General features: G+C 38.4%; 1 pseudogene; it reads left to right on the top strand.

Annotated features, from left to right (window-relative positions):
• The first annotated feature begins 6,713 nt into the window (after positions 1 to 6,713).
• Positions 6,714 to 7,224, top strand: LOC107500687 (annotated as a pseudogene).
• The last annotated feature ends 379 nt before the right edge of the window (positions 7,225 to 7,603 follow it).

Below are 7,603 nucleotides of genomic sequence, written 5' to 3'. Positions count from 1 at the left end.
CAGCGAATTAATGAATTGGAATCTCTGGGGATCCTGTTTGAGAATCAACGTTCTTAAAAGGCTTTCCAGATGTGGATTTTATACACAAAAAAGATGGAAAACCTCTGACCTATTTTCTCTATTTGCTTGGGAAGAAGAAAAAGCAGTTTCTGTCTTTTAAAAGTATTTGTCTTGCTTCCTTGGGTAGCTGCCCGAGGCAGCTGCGAGCACTACCTTCTACCACTTTCACATTTCTTCTTGCTCTCACACTTTTTATTCTTCTTTATCTCCTTCCCTCTTCTATTCTGCACTTGTTTTGGGCCTGTCAGTGGTACCCCAGGCATGGCTAAACTTGGTTGATAACACCTACAAATTATTAAACAAAGAGAAAGTTTGAGAGGAAGGAGTAAGACTTTCAATGGTCTGGGCACTTTTTTCTGTAGGAATTATGTCCTTTTTTAACCAGTTTGCTTTTACTTCTAACATGACAGAAAAGGATAAAAAAATCAGAGAAACATAGCTATGTGAAAAATGGCAATCCCACAGTCCCACCCTCAGGGACTATTTGGTCACATTTATTGGAACATTTCAGATTCCTCCACAGTAAATGCCTGCCTCTTGGAACTTATTCCTGCAAATTGTCACTTGACCAAATTGCAACCAAGGGCTCGAGAATTCATCCTGGGTCACTTGAAGAGATAATTCTTATCAAATTACTCTGACTAAGCACCTGGTTGTAAAATCTGAGTTTAGCTGTACGTCATCAAGTTGTCTCAAGGTCAATAAACCTCTTTATATTATGGATTTTAAAGTTTAGCCCAGTAAATACTTTTTTTTTGCTCACAGTGTTCTCTGTGTGACTTATTGCCACTAAGCAGAACGGATGCTATCTTGGGTTTTTTGTTAATGAAAAGCTGACAGAGTATTAATTAACATGTGGTTCTAAACTACTTATAAAACTACTTTTTTCTTTATTGATTTTCACCTCTATTTCTTGTTTTTTTTCTCCTCAGTATTTGTAGCTTCCTAAAACAAAAGCTTTATTACTCTGTATTCTGAAAGTAGTAAAAACCTTTGTGTTTCTATTTCTGTTCTCGCAGCAAATGAGAAACTAAATGAACATAATCCTTTATAACTTTGAAATATTATATAACCCTAGAATTCTTAAAAAAAAATTTCTGCTTACTTTTCATTTTGGCAAAGGACTTATAGGCAAAGAACTCTTACAGTTCAATAATAAGAAGGAAAACAACTCAATTTTTGAAAATAAACAAAAGATTATCTTTCAAGAGAAGAGATAAAAGTTTCAACATCGTTTGTCATTAGTAAAGGCAAATTAAAACTATAATGAGATAATAATAATATACACACTAGAACAGCTAAAATAGAAAATCTGACCAAACCAAGTATTGGTGAGGATGTGGAGCAAATGGAAACATCTAACATTGCCGGTGAGAGTGTAGAATGGTGTACTCTTGTTGGGAAACAGTTTACCAGTTTCTCATAAAGTTTAACAAAGTTATCATATGACCCAGCTATTTCACTTCTAGGTATTTACCCTAAAGAAATAAAAACATATGTCCTATCAAAGGTTTATACATGAATGCACATAGCAGCTTTATTTATAACAGTCAAGAGCTAGAAATGAACAAACTACTAATATATTCAACAACATGAATGAATCTCAGACACATTAAGTTGAGTGAAAGAAACAAGACACAAAAGAGTACGTATTGCATGATTCCATTGACTTAAAATTCTCAAAGAGGAGAAACTAATCTATAGTGACAGAAAGATCACCAGTTGCCTGGGGCAGGGTTGGAAGAGGACTATTGACTCCAAAGGGGCATGAGGGAATTTGAGGGATAGTTGGGAGCATTCTGTGCTTTGATTGAGGTGGTGCTTTCACTGTGTTACTGAATTCAAGGGATTCGTTTAGCCTGCACTCACTCATCAAAGGCAAAAAAAGATACTGACAGGAGTTTGCAGAATAGAAAGTAGAGGTTTATTTTAGGAAATGGCACCAAGTCTGGAGACGCAGGTGAACTAACTCAAAGACCTGGCTCCCCAATGGCCAGGGGATAGGTTATATATGGTAAAACTCATTAGTCATGGTAGCTAGGGGAATTGGGATAGGATTGGCTAGGGCTGGGGTAGGAGGCAGAGGATCATTGCATCAAGCCCTGATGTCAGTCATGGTGTCACTCTCTCTGGTTTCAAGGGGAAGCTGGTAAGATCATTCTGCCTTCATGGGCACGGAACTGCAAGTTGTTATGTTTATTTTAGTTTGACCCAAATTCTTATTTCTGTGTCAACAGACCCAGGCTTTGTTCCTAAGACTGTTTGATGCTGATCTAAAGGCTTAATGATTAAGAGAGTGGCTATGTAGTATGCAAAAGAATAGGAAAGAAAAGAAGCAAGTTAGCATAAGGCCAATTTGAATCACGGAAAAAGAAAGTCATTTTACAGAAGTAAGGATTTGATGGTTACGATGGGTATATATATTTGTCAAAACTCTTTTGCACTGGATGGCTCTTGAACTCTCCTCTTCTCATTAACATATGTAATGTACAGCTACACACAGAACAATAACCTCTGAAGAAATCCAGACACTATCTACACATTCGGTGAATGAGAAAATACCCAAATCAAAATGGGTAGGAAATGCTGAGACACATTCTCGCCATAATCCACACCCCAGAACAATGCCATACAGTTGGGAGGGAATTCCCAACTCCTAGCTTCTCCCTGAAGAGTGAAGTTTTTGGAACCTACATTTAGCACCCAAACTTTTGAGACTACCACTTGAGGAATGGGCCCCCCAGACACTTATCTCTGAAAGCCAATGAGGCTTGCATCCACACTAAAAAAAGCAATTATGTCATTAGATAACTTTATGTTTGTGTGAACATTATAGAGTATACTTACACAAACCTAGATGGAATAGCCTATTACACACTGTGAGGGAGGAAGAAACTTTCTTCTACCCTCAAAGTTCTTTCAGCTGGTCTAGTAATTAAATAAACATGAGACAGATTAACAAATGAAAATGACCAGATTTAATTACATATATATGTATAAGAACCCCACATGCATGAGAGAGTTAGAGACTTGAGAGGGTCAAAGATAGAAAGAGAAAATTAGATGTATATGACATTCTAAGCTAAGGATCATACTGGAGATTTAGAGGGGAGGAAGGTCATTACAGGACGATAAGAAGAGCAGATGTTTAATAATTAGAGGTTTGACCTATAGATAGGTCAAAAAAGTCATCTCTGATAATGGCTTATGGGCAAAGCCCCTAATCCAAGTTCTTTTAGGTAGTTAAGGGGAAAGGGTGTGAAGTTTCTCTTGAGCCTGCAGCACTTTGGTTACCTTTAGCTCAAACAATCACATACTGTAGTGGCTGAAGAATTGACTCTTACTGGAAATTACTGTTTGACTATCGTATGGGCACGTAGGCCTTTGATTATAGGAATATAACATTCTAAACAAGCTTTCTGCTTCTGTAACTCCGCTTACGCACCTGACCTGTGAGTTGACAGGTAGTGAATAGAAGAAAGATATACCTTTGTGTTTAGATAGAATGAAGAATGGGATTTCGGGCTTAAAAATCCCATACCTCTACCTTTTGGGGTTGCTTAATTTGGGGTCTGTGTACCCCTGGCAGACCCAGCTGGCTGAATAAAGAGTGTTTCCTATAACTCACTCACTGAGTTCTGGTGGTCCGTGTGTCTTTCAGGGGCTAGCAGCTACAACAATACCACAAATGTACATCTTGGGGTGATTTGTTCTGAACCACTCTAATACATAGGCTATATGGAATAGCCTATCACTCTGTAGAAGAGAAAAAAATTTTTCCTCTGCCCTCCTGGTATCTTGGCTGAGACATCCCATTAAAAAAAGGCAGATTTAAAGAAAAATAACAAAAGTTTAATAACATGCATATCTCCCATACACATGGGCAAGACCCAGCAAAACTGCAAAACTGAGTAACCCACCCTGGTTAACATCAAACAAGCAAGTAGATTACAGAAGCAGAAGTTGGCTTACTTGAAAATTTTCTACCCTTAACAAAACTAGTACCCATTTTTTCTGCTCACTTGTTTCCTTGTCTCAGTTACCTTTAGCCCCAAAATGCCTTCTGGCTTGCTTAATTTTGGGTGGACTAGGGTGGACCCTTTCTAGACTAGGATGACCTCAGTGTCTTTGCAGGCGGACCAGAAAACCCCTATCTGACTTTCCTGCCTATCTCTTTTTCTGAGAGCCATGAAACCTTTCTTATTAGTTGAGAGACAAAAGGTCTCTTCTTCTATATCTGCTTCCTGCTGAGGAGGGTCACACTCCCTGCCTATTGGGGTTTTGTAGAGCTCTTTCCCTTTCTGCCTTAGTCAGGGCAGGGTCTGGGGTTTCCTGATGAAGTGCTGCCTCAGGTAAGGAAAAAGATACAAACTTGTTATTCAAATCATATATCTAGTTACATTTCTATTATTGATTTGCCTATCAAGCAGGTAAAGGATATCAGCCTTGGTTATTACATTTCTTAGAAGAAAGAAAAAAACTTGGGTAAAAGGTCCCCTCCCTTCTCAGACTCTAAGGGCCCTGTTTTGGCCTAAAGCCATTCTTGCCTTATAATGGGCCAAGGAGAATGCTGAGTGTCAATGATCCTTATCAATAGCAAGAGGACCTGAATCACCAGTTACAAAGTAATTAAGTTTTTTGGGGGGCGGGGGGAGGGTAGTCTTTCTCCAAAAAAAGGAGAAGAAAGGCTTAACTAGGTTTATTAAAAAGAGTAAGAATTTTGTAAGTGATGGCCCGTATCACACATATAAGTGAAATCATATGGTATTTTTATTTCTGTGTCCAACTTATTTTACTTAGTATAATACTCTCTAGGTCCATCCATGCTGTCACAAACAGTAAGACTTAATTTTTTTATGGCTATGTAATATTCCATTTTATCTATGTTCCACTTATTTTTTATCCAATTGTCTATTGGTGGACATTTAGGTTGCTTCCATATCTTGACTGCTATATATAGCACTGCAGTGAACATAGGGTGCATGTGTCTTTTTGAATTAATGTTTTGGGTTTCTTTGGGTAAATACCAGAAGTGGAATTGCTGGGTCATAAGGTAGTTCCATTTTTAACTTTTCGAGGAAACTCCAAAATGTTTTCCATAGTGGTTGCACCAATTTGCAGTTTCAAAAACAGTGCACCAGGGTTCTGTTTTCATTACATCCTCATCATTTGTTGAGTTATTGATGATAGCCATTCTGACAAATGTGAGGTGGTTTTGATTTGCATTTCACTGATGATTAGTGATGTTGGGTATGGTTTCATATGCCTATTGGCCAACTGTATGTCCTCTTTGGAGAAATGTCTATGCAGGTCCTCTTCCCATTTTTTACTTGCATTGTTTTTTTTTTTTAATTTTTTTCCATTAAGTTATATGAGTTCTTTATAAATTTTATATATTAACCCATTATCAAATGTTTCACTGGTGAATATCTTTTCCTATTCAGTAGGTTTTCTTTTCATTTTGTTGGTGGTTTCCTTTGCTGTGCAAAAACTTTATTTTGATGTAGTCCAATTTGTTTATTTTTAATTTTGTTTCCCTTGTCCAAGGAGATATATCAACAAAAATATTACTAAGAGTAGTTAGTGTCAGTGAGTTTACTGCCTATGAATTCTTCTACGTGTTTTATGGTTTCTGGTCTTACATTTAAGTCTTTAATCCACTTTGAGTTCATTCTTGTATATGGCGTAAGAAGATGGTCTAGTTTCATTTTTTGCATGTATCTGTCTAGTTTTCTCAACATTGTTTATCAAAGAGACGTCTTTACCTTGTTGTATATTTTTGCCTTTGTCATAGGTTTATTAAATGACCATATAGACATGGGTTTATTTCTGGGCTCTCTATTGTTTCTTTGATCTGTGTGTCTGTTTTTATGGCAGTACCATACATTTTGATTACCATAGCCTTGTAATATAGTTTGATACCAGAAAGCATGATACCTCCAACTTTGTTCTTCTTTCTCAAGATTGCTTTGGATATTCAGGATCTTTTGTGGTTCCACATAAATTTTAGGATTATTTGTTCCAGTTCTGTGAAAAATATGCAATTTTAGTTTTAATTGGAGGCTGAGCATCCTGGAGCTTTTTGGCCTCAGAGGCACGATTTCCAATGTTAATTTTAATTTTTCCTTTGAGATCTGTATAGTCTCAACAAATCTCTATGGAAAACCAAACTTTATGTGCACAGTCTAGATGAGCCAAATGTGATGAATATCTCTTGTTGGCATAAGAAAGTCCAAACCTATAAAGAATTTTTATAAGAATTTATTTGTTCCAAACTGATGACAATTGCTGGGAAGCAAGATCTCAAATCCTGCAGAGAATGACATTTTGCTGTTTCTTTATGCATTTGGAATTAAGAAAGAAGATCACAAGAAGGCCGAGAAAGCAAGGTGGGGACTGGATTACAGGGTAGTTAACAAGATTATGTGCTCCCTAGTGAGTGGTTATGCTTATTTCAAAGGTGTGTTAGGCAGTGCCCTTGGAAGTTCCCTAGATCTGTCTCTTGCTTCAACAGAATAGACCCCTTCTTCCAGTCTCCAACCACTCTCCAACCTCTTTTCCAGGCACAGCCTTTAGAACTGTCTCAGCCATTCTTGGCCTCTGAGACCAGCCAACACCATTTTTTGAGCTTAACTCCTTATTTCTGGGCAACCATGAGCTCTCAAATCCATCAGAATTATTCCACTGAAGTGGAAGCTGCCATCAACCACCTGGTCAGCCTACATCTGCGGGCCTCCTACACCTACCTTTCTCTGGGCTTCTATTTCTACTGCAATGATTTGGCTCTGCAAGATGTGGGCCACTTCTTTTGCAAGTTGGGAGAGGGGAAACACAAGGGCTCTGAGCATCTCTTGAAGATGCAAAATCAGTGTGGTGGTTGTGTCCTCTTCCAGGACCTTCAGAAGCCTTCCCAAGATGATTGGGGTAAAACTCATGATTCCATGGAAGTTGCCATGGTCATGGAGAAGAACCTGAAGCAGCCCTTTTTTGGAACTGCATACACTGAGTTCTGCCCATGCAGACCCCCATTTCTGTGACTTCCTGTAGAGTCACTTTCTGGATGAGGAGGTAAAACTCATCAAGAAGATGGGCAACCACTTGGCTAATCTCTGCACTGGGCTGGGTGAGTATCTTTTCAAAAGGCTCACCCTCAAGCATGACTAGAAGCCTTTGGAGCCCAGAAGCTTTTGAGGGCCCCTCTGAATGCCCCTGGTGTTGGTCTTGTTCCTGACCCTCTCCCTATAATCACTAGACAGCCTTCTAACCACCCTGGGGCCCTCTCCCATGCCTTGGACAAAATTGAAACAATAAAGCTTTAGGTAGCAAAATAAAAAATGTGTTAACCTAGATGCACAAAAACAATGAACAGGGTTTACTTAAGGGAAAGATAAGCCTTTTACTAAAGAAGTAACATGCCTCGGGTATGATTATCCATCATGTCCTGCCAAGATAGGAATTTATTATCAGATTACCATGTAAGGGCACTTTTTGTGATAGCCCTTTTTATCCCCAAATTGGTGTGTTTTATTGTATGTATTCTTCA

The sequence above is a fragment of the Rousettus aegyptiacus genome, unplaced genomic scaffold (genome assembly GCF_014176215.1).
Source record: "Rousettus aegyptiacus isolate mRouAeg1 unplaced genomic scaffold, mRouAeg1.p scaffold_m13_p_2, whole genome shotgun sequence".
Lineage (NCBI taxonomy): Eukaryota > Metazoa > Chordata > Mammalia > Chiroptera > Pteropodidae > Rousettus > Rousettus aegyptiacus.
This window is presented reverse-complemented; position numbering and strand designations above follow the sequence as displayed.